The sequence below is a fragment of the Rhinatrema bivittatum genome, chromosome 15 (genome assembly GCF_901001135.1).
Source record: "Rhinatrema bivittatum chromosome 15, aRhiBiv1.1, whole genome shotgun sequence".
Lineage (NCBI taxonomy): Eukaryota > Metazoa > Chordata > Amphibia > Gymnophiona > Rhinatrematidae > Rhinatrema > Rhinatrema bivittatum.
Window position 1 is genome coordinate 48,756,531 of NC_042629.1, and position 15,885 is coordinate 48,772,415.

Here is a 15,885-nt window from a genome sequence, read left to right on the forward strand (position 1 = left end):
TAGAGCCTCTCTTGGCAGGTGTAACTTGCGCACACCGGCTGTCTGCTGGCGTGGCAGGCCCGACACAGGCCGCTGTGTTGGGGCACTCAGCCACGCCCCCGGACCGCGGCCCCGCCCATTTTTGCAAGCCCCGGGATAGATGCGCGTCCCAGGGCTTGCACGCGCCGCCAAGCCTATGCAAAATAGGCTTGGTGCACGCAGGGGGGGGGGGGGGGGGTTTAAGGTTGCACGCATAACGTACGTGCGTAACCCTTTTAAAATCCGCCCCATAGTGTCTATTAGATCATAAATACGCAACGGCAGGGGAGAAAGACTGATACTTCACTTTCAATGCATATCCAGCATAACTATCTCCTTCAATGACAGGGGGAATGAAGAAAAGTGGATCTATATACAGACAACCAACAAGGACTGAATTACATAGTCTGGGTAAACAAATAAGCATGGGTGTAGCTTGCTTATTGCGGCGGTTACCACCCCTAACTAATTAAGCTAGATATTTCACTTAGATGCAGCTCCAACACTGCTCTCTACATTAACGGTGGGGGTGGAAGGGAAATAGAACCAAAAGGTTACTAAGAGCCAAGAGTAATAGATAAGTATGAGAAAAAAAAGTGCGAAACTTGCTGGGCAGACTGGATGGGCCGTTTGGTCTTCTTCTGCAGTCATTTCTATGTTTCTATAAGTAAATTTGTAATGGTTATCATAAGGCTTGGAAATAATTGCAAGGAGTGGCAGTTGCTACCCTTAAGAGAAACGGGATAACCTGCATGGCCTGGCAGATACTACCACAAGAAGCTTGCTAGGCAGACTGGATGAACCATTTGGTCTTTTTCTCTGTTGTCATTACTGTGTTAAAACTGTTAAAATACCATGATTTGTGTGTGTAAAAGTCGACTTAGGGGGAGTGGGGGGGGGGGGGGAATGCATCTAAATAACGCAGGAAAAATCTATTCGCGTATCCCTTTAAAATTTGAAATACAAATACATGGGTATATCATTTGCACACACTTATCTGGCTAACAGGCCAATTCAGAAAAACACGCTGGAGAGCGGGTGAGCGCCCGCTCTCCCAGCGCACACACAGGCCACTCTCCTGGGCACGCGATTCAGGAGGGTGGCCTATGTAAATTAGGGCCCACGGTAAAAGGAGCGGCGGCTGTCAGTGGGTTTGACAGCAGACGCTCAATTTTGCCGGCGTCAGTTCTCAAACCCGCTGATAGCCACGGGCTCGGAAAACGGACGCTGGCATAATTGAGCGTCCGTCTTCCGACCCGCGGGCCTATTTTTAATTTTTTTTTTTACTTTTGGGGCAGGCGTTAATTTCTGAAAGTAAAATATCCTGAAATCCAGACTTACTCGGTAAGAATTGAGGACTGGGCTGAAAAGCACTGCACCAATAAAATAGTAGCAGAGCACTCAACTTTCAAAAATGTTTCGGTATGCTGCTTCTTTTTATTTCAACCCCCAACTCAGGCATGTATATACCAGATGTAGTTATGTCTTGGGATTCTACTGCTGTCAGAAACCAACAGGAGTTGAATATATCAAGGGCAATATGTTATTTTATTTATATTGTAAAAATATCACTTGTGCTGGCAAGATGTGCCAGGAAAAGAATCTAGTTCTTTTAGAAGACAGAAACTAGATTTCCCAGGGGACAGACACTGCACAATGTGTGTGTGTCACACTGCTAACAGTACTTCCTTCCTGAGTAGAGTCGCTTCATCATCGAAATGTGTAGAATGCATTTCCCTTACATGCACCACCTTAGGACAAAATGCATATTTATCCAAAATCGCTTGTGTGCAACCTCAAGCTGTTTCAATTATACTGAAATATCATTCAAATTTCAAGGGTAACTTAAAAAAAAAATATATATATATATTTGTTTTGTACATCTCTTTGAGAGCTTTTATTGTAAAAACCGGAAAGCAATTTATAAATATTGTAAATAAAATAAATGTTCCTGGTCCTATATTTAAGGCAGTTTTCATCTCCTGCTTAAGAAACACCTTTTTCTTGCCCCCCTTTTCTCCTATTTCCCAAATACACTCAGTGATGCACATTTGTCGTATTAGCAGGTGCTTATAGTAATATGAAGAATGTTAATTATATGAAAAACATACTTTATGTATATAAAATCTGCCTCTTCCTCCCAGAGGTGCAGAGACATCTGAAGTAGGGAGGCCAATGAGACCTTGAAAACTAATGCATATGAATATCTAAATCTAATTTGTTTTTGTTCATCCATTAAAAAAAATATATATCACCACACCATTCAAAGTATCTGACTTTTCCCAACATAAAATGGCTCAGAATCACACTACTTTCCTAATATTTTTATCAAAATAATACAAATAGTTTTAAATTAAATGTAGTAGATGATGGCAGATAATTGACCCATCCAGCTGTCATAGGTTTTAGGACTTTTCTAAAAGTTAAATATAGAGGGGGTAATTTTTGAAGCCCTTTCTGCAGGTAAAACTGCTTTACCCCAGAAATGGGCTTCTACAAAATTACTTGCCAGATATACAGGTAAAAGTATGCACCTAAAGCCTGTCTATGAATAGTTACCTACACTAAAGTAGAGGCATTCCCAAGAGTGGGACTGGGAGGGATTTGCATCTGTGTAATTTTTCATTAAAAAAAACAAAACCCACATTTATGCACACGCATTAGCAGATATAAATCTGTATGGGCGGTTTTGATGGGATAATTTTCAAAGGGTGCATACTTTCCCTTAGAAAACTGGTGTAAAAGTCCATGGGTAACTGACTTTAAATCTATGGGAGCAATTATAGAAATCACCCCAAAAATGACAGGAGGCACCCCCCCTCTGGTCCTCAAAAGCTAATGCCTTAATAAATTGGTTAGTCTATAGGGTGCCCCCCACCTTGTGTCATTTTTGCTACACCAGACTAATAGAGTTAACCCTGTGAAACAATTACCCCAAATGATCATAGGCTTCTTGGATGGTCCATATAAAGCACAATTTAGGTTGTGTAATCTGCTTTGAAGTGACTGAGCAGTCATGAAAGGTGGAATTTAAAAAAAATGCACATCTTTACAAGTCCCTTGTGCAGTTGCCCAAGAAACATGACATTTGAAATTTAGGCACAAGGACGGGGAGGGAGGGAGGAAGGGAAATTTGGTTCTTATGAGTGGCTCAGGGTGGGGGTACAGCAGCACATCCTGAAATCAAGTGGTTCCGACCTGTACTTAAATGAAAACCCATATAATCCAATCATTAGAATCATAATTTCACAATATACATCTAGGATGTATTTGATTTATATTCCATTTTTCAGGCAATTCAAAACAGATGACATTCAGATATTCTAGATATTTCCCTGTCCACTGCACATGTACCTAAATTCATTAAAAAAAAATAACAAAAAAACCCCCCCAAACAACCAACTTGACCTTAAAACAAATGAAAACTTCTGCAGCCGCATAATATTGTTCTATTTGGGTAGATATCTGTAAAGGTCAGATAACCATGCAGTAACACTGTAGGATCTGACTGGCTGGACATCCACAACTATTTTCATAACACAGGTAATTCCTTTCAAAATTCAGATACACAAAGACTAGAAAAAGCATCTTCATTGTGGGAATGTTTCACAGAAACAGAGATGGCAGTCTCTATGTTAACAATAAATCCAAAAGCAACACTTCCACTCAAAAATCAATTTCATATACCATATCTGGAATTCATATATTTATAAGAGATAGGAGGAAAAGACCTCAGAAATACAGACATATCTTGTTGCCCGAACTTAGTATGTCATGGTTCATTATAATCTTCAGTCAAAAACCTCTATGCTTCCTATGATCTTCAAACAGCCCTCATTTAACTTTATTATCTTCTTATTTTCTCTTAATATCTTATCATCATCTTATTTTCTAGCTGGCTTGATGAACCCTTTCAGTTCACACCCTCCTTCCACCCCAACAGAGCATCCCACGAAAGCACCCTCCACATCCCATCCCTCAAAAATGCACACCTCACCTCCACAAGGGATCGAGCTGTATCCATTGCAGGCCCCACCCGATAGAACTCACTACCTACTTATATCTGCCTCGAGCCGTGCACTATCAATTTCAAGAAAAAGTTAAAGACCTGGCTTTTCAAGCAGGTTTACCCAGACTAGAGCCGTTACTCTACGATGCCATTAGCACAGAATTACCCTTTCTAACTCTAATTGTTTGCGTTACTTGTTATCATGTTAAGTCTATTCAGTTATATCTATTTATATAGTTATACTTTTGTTTCTTCCTCTATTCTTTACTTTAGTTCTAGTTTTCTGTTAACAGTAGTCCAATCCCCCTACCTGTTCCATTTATTTTTCTACCTTCAGTTTAATGTAAACCAATATGATGTACATACTAATGTCGGTATAAAAAAAGTTTATAAATAAATAAATACATTTTCTCTTTATAATAAAGTTAAATGAGGACTGTGTGAAGATCATAGGAAGCATGGAGGTTTTTGACAGATGATTATAATGAACCATGACATACTAAGTTTGGTCAACAAGATACGTCTGTATTTCTGAGGTCTTTTCCTCCTCTCTCTCATAAATACATGAATTCCAGATATGGTATATAAAAATGATTTCTGAGTGGAAGTATTGCTTTTGGATTTATTATTTCTTTCTTTCACTGGCCCATTTTTTTGGTTTGCATCTCTATGTTATGACCATGGGTCACTGCTGATCATAGGTGATGTCAAACTTAGCAAGCAATGAAGCTTTTTTCTTTTTTTTTTTAATATCATAACTGACAAACCTCTGGAGGTTAAAAGGTTAACAATAAAACCCATTGTAGTGAAATTTAATATCTTCCCAGGGTGGGTGTGATATCTATGAATTTTTAAAACATATGGCTTTAAGTGGTTAATTTCAGCTTAATGAGGCAGGTTATGGCTTATCCAGGTCCTGTCTAATTTTCAGCATAAACTGCAGAACTGTCAGATCTTGGCAGTTAAGGGGAATAAACAGACAGGCCAAGCATCATTTCATAAAGAAATGAGCAGTATTTATGGAACGACAAACACATGACACAAATAAACACCAAAAAGCCTATCCATCCATTCCAGGGCCTGGCAGGAAAAATGCAAGACAATTATTAGGCAGAACTATTGACTTTTTTTGCTCTGATGAATTCTTCTTCATATATTTCCTGAAATCCCTGCTCTAAAGCAATTTTAATCAACTGCAATGGCAGCTGCAGGCAGCAGCATAAACAACAGGAAAGAAAAGGCACATTTTAGCTACTTGGACTCTCCTTCCTAAAAGTAGCCAGTGATCACTTAAAAAGAGGACACTGCAGAGTTTTCCTGTGCATGCTCTTTGTTTTTACTTTTTTTTTTTTAATTCTCTCTACTTATTTTCCTTCAACACATATCCTAGGTGGCAACTTGCAAGAGACGGAGGCCTCTTAACTTCCTGAGGGCTGCAAAAAAGAAGAGAGATGGCTGAACCTTTTCAGTGCTGGTTCTGAGATTTTTTATTTTTTTTTAATTGCTTCTCTTTTTTCTTTTGAGAAATTGTGATAAAATTATTTGCAAGAACAAGGGAATCTTTTTCACTAAAACACTGCCATTCACATTTTTAGACCATTATTTTTTTGTTTTAATAGTTTTTTATAAATATGTTATAATATACATTTGTATCAAAATTTAGATATTATGTCTTTTTATGAGATTATGGTCCATATGTTCTGCAATGAGGCCAAACCCTGCTGCCTGGCAATGTGAAATATTGCAACTTAGGGGATTCAATTTAGTAAGCTTCACCCCCACCCCCCCCAAGCCCTAGACATCTAGAATAGGAGAAAATCAGGATCTCAGCTTTGATTCTAGCCTTTAAATACCCTTTTTCAAATAAATAGCATCCCAGAGTTTTAAATATACATGTTATCAGAGTACTGTATTGCCTTCTGTATCACTTTTATTAACCACGCTCTTCCTGAAGAAGGAAGATGGAGGTAATGTTCCTAAGTCTGCAGGTAACAGGAAAAATTGTCAACTAATCAGTCTGCTTCATCCATTGTGGAACAGAAGAATCATTTAATAGCACAACAGACTGGAGTCAACTGGAGAGAGTCTATGTACTTGCCACACCAACTTCCTGCTGGTACTAAGCCAGAAAAACATTTGGTTAGGTGTTTGCAGCTTCTCAGACATCTTCAACTTCAAAGCAATAGATTTTAATAAAATTAAAGGTAATTATGTGATAGCTAAGAATTAAAATACAGGAAACAGAAAGTAGAATTAAACTGTCTATTTTCACAATGGAAAAAGGTAAAAGGTGGAGTACTTTAGGAATCTGTACTTGGACCGGTGCTTTTTAATACATTTATAAATGATCTGGAAAGAGGTATGACAAGTGAGGTGATCAAATTTGCAGATGACACAAAATTATGCAGAGTAGTTAAATTCAAGCGGATTGTGATAAATTGCAGGACCACCTTGTGAGCCTGGAAGATTGGACTTGCAAATGGCAGATGAAATTTAATGTGGACAAGTGCAAGGTGATGCATATAGGGAAAGATAACCCTTGCTATAGTTATACAATGTTAGATTCTATCTTAGGCATTACCATCCAGGAAAGAGATCTGGGCTCATAGTGGATAATGCATTGAAATTGTAGGCTCAATGTGCTGTGATGGTCAAAAAAGAAAACAGAATGTTAGGAATTATTAGGAAGGGAATGGTTAATAAAACGGAAAATGTCATAATGCTTTTGTATCACTCCATGGTGAGACTGCACCTTGAATACTGTGTGCAATTCTGGTTGCCATATCTCAAAATATATAGTTGCACTTGAGAAAGTGCAGAAAAGGGAGACCAAACTGATAAGGGGCATGGACTAGCTCCCCTAAGAGGAACGGCTAAAGAAGTTAGAGCTGTTCAGTTTGGAGAAGAGATGACAGAGGGAATATGATAAGAGGTCTACAAAATCATGAAAGGACTTGAACAAGTTAATGTAAATCAGTTATTTACTCTCTCAGATATTAGAAGGACTAGGAGGAACGCCATGAAGTTAGCAAGTAGCTCATTGAAAACAAATCGAAGAAAATTATTTTCCACTCAGCGCATAGTTAAGCTCTGGAATTCATTGCCAGAGGATGTGGTTATGGCAATTAGTGTAACTGGATTTAAAAAAGGTTTGAATAAGTTCCGAGAGGAAAAATCCATAAACTGCTATTAATCGAAAAGGAATAGTAGCTTGAGATCTATTTAATGTTTGGGTACTTGCCAGGTACTTGTGTCTTGGATTGGCCACTGTTGGAAACAGGATGCTGAGCTTGATGGACCCTTGGTCTGACCCATTATGGCATATCTTATGTTTTAAGTGGAGAGCCCTTGAAGACCTTCAGCGATGGTGGGTGCCAAAACATACGTAGCATCTAAAGATTTCAAGTATGAACCACCACAGATTCATTAGCTACACCTTTTTATTACTACCTATTAGAACCCTGTTTAGCAGGCAGCAGAATATTGGGGTAGTGATCTATTGGTCTGATTATTACTAGTATTTACTCATTTGCATAACCTTTTATCCAAAGCACTGCATGGTTAACTTATGCAGAACACAAAACACATAGTGCTATATGGAAAACAATGCATTGCTTAAGAAGGCATTTTGCATATATTGGCCTATAGCTGAAGGCTATAAATTACGCCAGGAAATAACCTTTCTAGTAGAAATACTTGACATCTGTACACAAAGACTTTAACCCTACAAAGCAATTAATTATGTTTCTATAACACCATTTCCTCTTAATTGCTCTCAAAATGCTTTGTCTCACAACAGTGTTATAAAAAGGGGAAGGAAAGAAAAAACCCTTAAAAATGTGTGCGTTTTTAATCTCTAATGTAAATCTCTCTAGCTCCTTTCCATAAGTCATACTTTTATGTTATGAAGCAATTTTCTTCCTGAAAAGGTTTACCTCCTTGGGGAGATATTAATTTTTAAATAAACTGATGTGAAAGCATGGAGATTGAGGAATTTCTCTAATTGATTGGAGACTAGGATGACATCATGTGCACTGTTTTTAATAGCTTGTTAGCAAGAAAAATGCTTCTGCTAAATATTCAAATTGTGCACTCTTTACTCAAGTTCATCACAGCTGGCAGAACACTGAAGGGTGCTTGTAGAACAAATTAAAAATGCGAAGAAGGGATCTAAGTGAAGTGGTGACCTTAGGGTTATTGGGGCTCAGGGCAAAAGAGCAGCTTAGTTTTTGATGATTAATAAGCAAATCGGACATTTTCAATTGCAATTTCACTTTGCCCTATCTATGCAGCTGAAATGAAAGCTGTACCGGGGATGTTTATAAATTTCTTCATGGGGGGAAACAGTTAAATAGTTGAGAGAGAAAATGCAAATACAGCCAATTTCTTTCAAAATCTTCACCTATCCCCCTACCCCAAAAAAATGTGTTGGAAAATTTTGAGGGCCCCAGAACTGTGGAGTCCTGGGAAGTCACCCCATTTGCCACTCCCTAAAGTCAGCGCTGCTAAATGAATATGACAACTCACATGTGTCCTCATCATCTTTGGAGAATTCTTATGCTAGTCCAATAAAAGGTATCACCAACCAACATTACAGTTTTTTTCCAGGTCATATAGCTAATAAAATTCTGCGCTATATGCAATATACCAAGGATAATTGATGTCCCAAAGTGTATAACAAAAAGACAAGTGTGTTTATTTCTATGTATAACCAATGCTTCAAAATATATCACAAGCTATATTGAGTATCAAGCAGTTCTGCAAACCACAATAAGCCACAATTATATTTTAGATTACCCATTTACTTCTAATAGTTTTATCAATCAAGGATGACTGGTCATTTACTGAACTAATGGTCAGAATAATTTCATGGTATCTAAAATACGGATGTGTTAAGGTGACATGCTTGCTGATCTCTAAACAGTCAGAAGAGCTGACTGCTTAAAAAATGTTTCACCTATTGACTGAAAAGGGCAAGTGCATTAAAATATATCCAGAAGTCCCCATATCCTTTGGGAACAATAACTTCCCATTAGTGCAAGTTAGTACAAAATGTCAATTAGATTTTATTTGGGATTTAATTATTGTGATGTGAGGAAAAAATAAGTAATACCCAAGTGGACTGGGTTATACAGTTCAATGCTGGTGCTGAAATCAGAGAATCATGGAATTGAATAGGGTCATAGAAGATTTATGTGGGTTACAAGATGGAGCCAAAAATGAAGGGATCTATACAACTTTTTATATTCATTTATTATATATCTTATATTGCACATTTATTGTTCCACAGACATGCCACAATACGTACAATTTCACCAAATATCCCACATAAAAATGAAAAAGTCAAACGTAAACACCATATCACTACATAAAACCACACATATAACCTTCATTGTTGTTGCACCTCTTTCATACCATCAATATCTCGTAGCACACTGACCCTTTTGTTTTTTTTGTTGAGAGCAGTACAATTCCAAAGGACCAACAATTCACAATCTTTTAGGGATATGCACAATTATAAAGAAGATTATTTCTTAAATTCACAGTCTTAATACAATAAAAGAGGCATTTTCTTTCTTTCAGAGACCTCAACTAACAGGCCGATACAATAAAACCGTGTGGAAAACTGGTGCTCATTATTGAGCGCCCAGCCACCTTCTCCTGGGCACACAATAGAATATTTAAATGAGGGGTCACGCTGCCAAGGAAGCGCTAGGGACAAATGTGTACTCCTAGCGCCTTCTTGGCAGCAGGCGCCCAGGAGAGGTGGCTGTCAGCAGGTTAGGAAAACGAATGCTCAATTTTACGAGTGCCCCTTTTCCTAACCAGTGCACAGCCACGGGGTTATGAAAATGAACACTCGTTAATTGATTGCCCCTTTCCCTAACCTGACAGCTGGCACACATTTTTTTTAAAACCTTTTTGTTCTTCCGACTTAATATCACCACAATATTAAGTCAGAGGATGTACTTCTGTTTCTGCTTTTCTGTACGCTTTTTTGGGCTGCTCAGAAATTAACGCCTGCTCTGGGCGGGCGTTAATTTCTGAGCATAAAAAAGTGCGGGTCAGGCACACTTTTTTTTTTTTTGGATCTAGGGAGATTAGCTAATAGCCTCATTAACATGCATTTGCATGTGATGAGTGTTATTAGTTTTGTGGGGGTTGGATGCGCAAATCCCCTTATGGTATAAGGGGTTGTGGATGGGCGTCCAAAACCCGCATCCAACCACAGATTAAGCAGTGCGCTCAGCTGCGCGTGCTATATTGCATTGGCCTGAAGGAGCCTTTGTTTCACTGGAAAAGAGCTTCTTCAGGGGATCACTTCATATGAATCTCTGATGCAATAAAATCTTGACTAAAAGTATTATTGCATGTGAATTTGTGTGTGTCTTGGCAAGTCTGCTAGAACTCAAGATGGCTCTACGCCACTAAATATTCTGTTTAGTAAAAAAAAAAACAACCAAAAAACCCCCCCCCAATATCTTGTCAATTTATTTTTACTATATAAAGGTTTATCGCAGCACGTACACACATATATACACATTTATGATTCATCCTACCTTGTTTCAATTTTTTTTTTTTTTTTTTTTTTAGTTTTTACTATCAAAAATTATTTGTAGAGCATAACTGCCCTGATCACAAGATGATCTGCAAATAAATAATACATTCCAAACATATTATTCTGGCTGCTAATTTCAAGATAGTCACTCAGTTTTCTCACCTCATTCACCAATTTATCTGAACCACCACTGAAAGGGAGAACCTCGACTACCCACATCATGGGTAAATAACTATAGTAAATTATAAACACACCAATTTAAAATATTTTTCAAAGGCATTGAAAAATATTTACAAACTCAAAAATCTCCAAACCATTCTAAATTTAACCTATTACTATATATATCTATATATATATAGGCTCATTTAGCAGACATCATCAGCCAAAATAATATATGTTTGGCATGTATTATTTGCAGATCTTCTTGTGATCAGGGTGGTTTTGCTCACTTCAAATGTCCTTCGATAGCAAAAACATCCCAAAACTTTGAGAATCAAGGTAGGAAGAATCATAAATGTGTTTAGACATATGCCGAGATACACCTCCATATAATAAGAATAACGTGACAAGATATTGTTGGGGTTTTTTTTTCCCTAAACAGAATATTTATTGGAAGGGAGTCATTTTGAGTTTTAGCAGGCTTGCCAAGATGCAAAAAAAAAATAAATAATAATAATAATTCCAAATGCAGTAATACTCTTGTTTAAGATTTGATTGCGTCAGTGATTCGTGTGAAGTGATCCCCTGATAAAGCTGGTTTCCAGCAAAACAAAGGCTCCTTGTTGGGGTCTCAAAGAAAGAAAAAGCCTCTTTCCTTGTATTCTTAAAAGACTGAACTTAAATAATCTTCTTTATAATTTTGCTATACCCCAAAGATTGTGAATTGTTGGTCCTTTGGAACTGTATTGCTCTCAAAGAAAACAAAAAGGTCAGTGTGCTATGAGATATTGATGGTATGAATGAGATGCATGTATGAACGAACAGGTAACAGCAGTGAAGGTTGTGTGTGTGGTTTTATGTACTGATATTGTGCATACATTGACTTTTACATTTTCATGTGGAATACTTGGTGAAATTGTACATATTGTGTGGCATGTCTAGGGAACAATAAAGGTACAATATAAGATATTATAAAGTAATACAAGAAGTTGCATAGATCCCTTAATTTCTGGTACAACGGTTTAGACTGGGATTCTTTGATACTATATATACCTTCAGTTTTTCTAGTACCTAACGGTTACAAGAAAATCAAGAGTAAGATGCTAAACTGCAAAGCGTCGAAGTGCTAGAGCTACATGATCTAAAAACCAGATGCACTTTATTACTTTAACAATTAAAAAAAAACACTAAACAAAAACCCATCTAGATGAGAATGTAAATGGATTTTATTTTGATAGTTTTAGCTATTTTTGCACCTTTGTTGCATGGCTCCCAAAGTCTAACAAATGTCCAAGCGTGCATCTGACAATAATATCCCATGTCTTCCACAAATCTTGTCCATGTGGTAGAGTGGCAAGAAGGAAGCTACTTCTCAAACCCACCTTGCAGCCGGTTTGAAATATGCAAAAGAAAACTCATAGGGCAAAACATTTTGAGTTTGATAAAACTAAAATTAGAAGTAACCTAAATACAAAGCATTATGTTTAAAGGTAGATTTTAAGCCCCACATGTGGGCACCCATGGACACACTGATTTTATAACATGTGCTTGTAAACGCGTGCATTTTATAAAATAGTCTACTTGCGCACACAATTTATATCGGTGTGGGCACAAGTCCCATCTTGCGCACGTAAGTGGAAGGGATGTTAGTAGATGCGTGCGACACGATATGCTTTTTCCCCACAGTTTCCTCCCAGTCCGCTCCAGTAAAGGAACGGACTTCCTAAATCCCCTACCTAACCTCCCTCCCTTTTACCCAACTAGCTCCAACCCCTAAAACCCCGCTAACTACCCTAGAATTTTTTGTTTTTGTACTTACCCACAGTCTGTAGCAGCAGCAGGTTACACAGTTCTGTTGTTCCCGGCGTGCTTCAGCAGGACTGTGCCTTAATGATGCTGTCCCGGCCCGCCCATGCCCCGCAGTCTTTACCCCTTCCAATTTGCATACCGGGAGATACGTACGTGGCTGCGAGCCTCTGAAAATCCCAGTGGTGTGCGCGGCCCAGCCACGCATGTATCTCCCCGATTCAGCGCACGTAGGGCATTGAAAATTTGCCCTTTGACGCAAACTCAACACTGCAGATCAACCCGAGAACACCATGCCTACTGTAAAGCATGGTGCTGGCAACCTCGTACTACAGGCAGGAACCTCAGGCTCCTGTGATTCTGCAACTATGGGAGAAGCCACAGAATTAGTCTGTTACCACATATTTAGAACCTGCTGCTCCCCAAATTCTAATTCAATCATCTGAAGAAAGCTACAGGGTGCCTAAATTGTTTCCCTCGCTCCAGCCCCTCCCCTCACAAGCAGCCTGCAAAGAGCTGGAGGGGAGGAGGGAGGAGGAGGCTGAGGCTGGAGCAGTCAGAGCAGCTGCAAAAAGAGGCACTCTGCTCCCTAATCCAGCCTCACCTCTCTTGTTTTTTCCCCCTGAAGGGAAAGGAGGGGAGGGTTGGAATGGATAGAAAAATCAGTCAGATCCCTCAAAGATCTCTTAAATCAAACCAAAAATGAGTTTGATATAATTACTGGATGGCATGATGAAATTCTTCTAAAGGGACATAATAACATAGTAAAACTTGATAAATAGCTGAGTTTTGTATTTGGTAAATTTTGTATGTGTGCATGGAGAGTTCCAGTCATTGAAAAGTGTGGATTACAGTTGACTTCAAACCCATTTCTGTTCGATTTGTTTCTGTCAAGAACCACTGTGTAATACATTTTCAAATGGATTCTGTGCATAAACAAAGCATATATATATATACATAAAGGTGAATTTTAAAAACCCGGTAAATTAGGAGATGTGTGCACAAGTCTGGCTTACGCGTGTTGACCAAATTTTAAAAGCTGCCCAGAAATGCGCATATCTCTCGCTGCACACACATCTCACGTGATTTCAAAAGGGGGTGTGGCCTGGAGGCAGGCATGGGTGTTTCAGGGCGTGGCCAAGAGATATGGCCGTAAATACTTATGCGCCCTTGTGCGCAACCCAGGTCCACTGCTGTGTAAGTTTACTTCTGCTAGGGAGGAGGTGTAAGTTTAAAAAAAGAAATTAAAACCAGCCATTTCTGCCAGGTTTAAAGGGCCTGGGGTAACTCGGGAGAGTTTGGAGGACCTAGCTGTTAACTGGGAGAATTGGTGGATGAACTGGTGAAACTGGTAATAAAATACCCTGACTTACGCGGCAGAATCAAGATGTGTGCACTTACAACTGGGCACATGTGCACTCGGCCAGCCTATTTTATAACTTGCGTGCACATTATAAAATGACCACATATCTGGGCGCGCTGACGCACCTGCACCGAAGTGCGCCCATGTGCCAGTTTCAACGTTACTGTCATAAGTAGCATGAACACGCATATGTGCTATTTTATAAACATCAAAAGTACTTGCATATTTTCAGCTTTGAGTGTACATTTTACTGGGGGGGGGGGGGGGGGGGGGGGGGGGGGAGAAGGAGCAGTCCAGGGCATTCTGGAGCAGGGTTCAGAAGTGAACAAACATGTATACATTGCCAAATTGAAATTGGACTTGTCTGTCTGCAGTTTTTGGGTGGGAGGTTTGGGAGAACTGGTGGGAATTTAGGGTGAAGTGCTAGAAAGTCTAGGTGACTGGAGAAGGACTGAGTGAACTGGTGACTCCAAGTACTGGTGCATACTTTATAAACAGGGCTTCTGATTTTAGGTGTTTATATTCTAGTTAATTAGGGGTTCTTTGGGAGTACAAAAAAAATCGGTGTTTATCAGTGTTTTCGCGGTACAGTTGTTGGGTACCTTTCCCAGTTGAATCAAATACATACATTTGTGCAGTTCAGGAAAATGTATAAAAAAACATGGAGGATCCAGGGCAGGCCAAGGAGGGGTGAGCGTTCTAGCAGAAGTGAGGTTTTTCTGGTGTTTATCTAATATCTACGGTATAGATAAACACCATTGAGGTATTTTAGCAGAGTTTATTTATTAAACCCTAAAATCAGAAGACCCATTTATAAAATACCTGCCTTCATGTTTAATTCTGGGTGTTTATTCATGCAGTGTCAATTATTTTCCACATAAAATATATGCACATATGTTTATAAAACAGGTAGAGAAAGTATGCACTTTCTTGCATTGGAAACATACGCATGCCCTTTCAGAACAATAAGATGTGGTATTTTATAAACTCCACGGCTCCCACCACAATTTATATATTGCTAGCATTTTTCTGTTCATCCACTTATGTGTGATACACCATCCAGCTTTGAAACCTTTAAGTAGGGAGAACATTTCTGCGCTGCAAAAGTTCTGTGAAAATACACATTTTTCTCATTTCAGGAACTGCACAAGACACATTAAGACTGAAAGTATTTTTTTCCAAAAGCCAATTATAGCCCTTTGTAAGTTGTGCTGCAAAGCTTTTTAGTTCTATAATATATTGGATGTGGTGCCAAGAATTGCACACAGGAAGGAGGCAACGCCAAGCACTTTTGCAAAGCTTCCTTCATGGCACCTAGACAAAGTCTATTAAAGCCAGAGATACCAACCAATATAGGTTATAAATGATTCACAGCACAATACCCATTTTAAATGGAGCTATAGTGAAAACATATCGTTGAAATCAATCTCTTTACTTTTATCTTTCTGTTACCTTGTGAATTAGTGGCCAAACCTATCTCGCTGCAGCCCACTCCACTGGGGAGCTGGTGCCACAAGAGAAAGCGTTTGAGTGTACTGTGCCCGCCTTTTGGCTGGAAATGAAAGAACAGCTAATAGTTTACAGTCAGTAACCATTACGGTGAGAAGCTGAGCATGTCAGTTTCCAGAAGCACAGCCATTAACTGGATTAACCGACATGTTGCTGTTTTGACACATCTGCATCTGAAGTAATTCTGGTGCGCTAATCAGCTGAAAGTGATGCTGGGTAGGAAGAAATAGTAAATGATGGAAAAAGACTACATTTGTAGAAGAAAAACATACCATTCTCCTCCTCACTTTCCAACAATGCTGGACCATGTCCACAATCCATAGGACATACTTTTGATTTAAATATTTCTCTCTAGATTATAAGAATGTTATGGGTTACAGGTAATCATTGCATCACATCTGCTCATTCACAACACATAGTAAGAGTGTTACTTCAAATTTCAAGGAGTCCACTGCTATTTTT

At 38.8% G+C, this 15,885-nt stretch overlaps 1 protein-coding gene across 2 annotated transcripts in view; it reads right to left on the bottom strand.

Moving 5' to 3' along the window:
* Positions 1–15,885, bottom strand: part of MAN1A2 (mannosidase alpha class 1A member 2) — a 335,006-nt gene that overhangs the window by 35,409 nt on the left and 283,712 nt on the right. The window lies entirely within an intron of this gene.